This window comes from Pinus tabuliformis, chromosome 2_1 (genome assembly GCF_031772625.1).
Source record: "Pinus tabuliformis cultivar Carrire ecotype Pingquan chromosome 2_1, CPIR1, whole genome shotgun sequence".
NCBI lineage: Eukaryota > Viridiplantae > Streptophyta > Pinopsida > Pinales > Pinaceae > Pinus > Pinus tabuliformis.
The window spans coordinates 736,426,256-736,428,315 of record NC_142299.1 but is presented as its reverse complement, the minus strand read 5'-3'; positions in this window follow the sequence as shown (position 1 = coordinate 736,428,315).

Sequence of the window (2,060 nt, the reverse complement as noted above, 5' to 3'; positions counted from 1 at the left end):
ATAGGCATCATGCTAATTTATCTTAGAATGAATATGCGTTTATTTTGATACTATTAGGCCCCTATACTACTAGTGTAACCCCTTATTGTTATTAGTATGACCCACTTATTATATTGATGTACCCATGTAGTGCCCATATTGTTACTATTGTGCCCCATAAAAGCCCACTATTGTTATTATTATGCCCTTACATTATTATTGTTATGTCGGCTTTGATTATGTTATGACCCCTTAGATTCCTATATATAGAAAGGAGGTCTTTTCATTTGTATCATCAAAGAATTGTTCATTTATGTAATGTAAAGGAGGTTGCCCCCTCGAAGAGGCTGAATTCTAAGGCGTTGATCTATCTTTTCTTGAGCTGGTTTCATAACATTTGGTATTAGAGCTTTGGATTCTAGGGTTATTAGTATAACCCACTTAAGTGGGTTATACTAATAACAGATACTATCATGAAAAGAGGGAATTGTGTTTGCATGTGTGATAGAGTGGATGCTATGCACTTGATTCCTTGAAAAAGTACTGTGCTTTAGCATGCAAAATTTAGTTAGCTTTCTTGGGAAAGAAATATGTGTTTTCCATGCAAGTAGGATAATTGCCATGTTAATTTCTTTTGGAAAGAACAAATAGTTGCATGCAAGAAATAATAACTATTATGCTAGCTTTATTTTGAAATAGAGCATGTTTTTTTAATGTACAATAGCTATTGCGAATAACTCTCCTTTGGAAAAGAGGATATTGTAAAGAACATTTAGTTTCATGCACAATAATAATATCTATTACGTTAGTTCTCTTATGGAAAAGAACATGCATTCACATGTGTCAGAATATCATCTATTGTCTTATTTATTTTTGTTGATTTGGGGTAGCATCAAATGTGCTCTAGCCACGAAAATTGGTGGAGAGGCTAAAGAACATGAGATCTCCAATACCCAGAAATGATTTGGGCAGATTATAAACAATTTGGGAGATATTAAAATAATTAATATTTTTAATGGAGTCCCTAAGTCTAAACTTAGGGAAAATAAAATATTAATGTGAATTAATATAAAACTGAGTTAGAATGGTCCAAAAGTCATGGACCAAGCTAGATATAATCTTAACCCTTGATTAGGGAATTAATCTCGGCCGTTGAATTTTCAACGAGAAAAGTATAAGAAGAGGCTTGAGGGTCACTTAGAGCACACCGAGTTGATCAAGATTTTGATTTTCTGGGGCAGGGTTTGCTGAGGAAGTCGAAAGAGTGATCAGAGTTACAGCTGAGGGGTAGTGAATATAGAAGTAGAGAGGTAGAGATAGTACCAGGAGGATCAACGCAGAAGCTGTGAAAGAGGGATGCAGAGCCAGCCAGAGGTTCACACAAATCCAGCCAAGGCCCACGCAGAGGCATCCAGGAGCTGTGCAGTGCCTCAGAGAGCTAGCGTGGGTGACATAGAGGCTCTAAGGGTTGATGCAGTGCCTCTTGAGGCTGATGCAGGGTGAGATAGTGTGATGTTGGGTAGACGCTAGGTCAGAAAGGGCCGACGCAGTCCCTAGAGGCTAATGCCGGGGTTTTCGTGGGGTAGATTGGTGCTGGGAGCTGTTGGAGTGTTTATGCGGGGTTTCATCTGGAACATCTATCTCCGAATGAGAGATACTACTACCGAGATTATTCTCTATTAGGTGAGCCCGTTTTGGTACCCATATTGTATTATGAAACTACTTAATAATTAAAACCCTAAGATAGCTGCACCGAATTTCCCGCATTGGGTTTTTCTGGGGACATTGGTCCAAAAACAACGGTGTCACTTGTGTGCTTGTTTTGTTTCCTTCAGTTGATGATCTGTAATGTGTTGAGGATGTACTTGTATTTATTTTTAGTATTTACATTATAAATAACTCGTTAATTAATCAGAACAAGTAGGCAGAAATAAAGCATAAAAGTACATGAAGGGTTTCTAATAGTTAGGCTTAGAAATTCCAACATGGTATCAGAGTGAGGTTGTAGATCACAGGAGAATTGAGGACATCAGCCGAGCATAACAGCAACAATAGAAAACAACTGTCCCAAGTGACAGAAG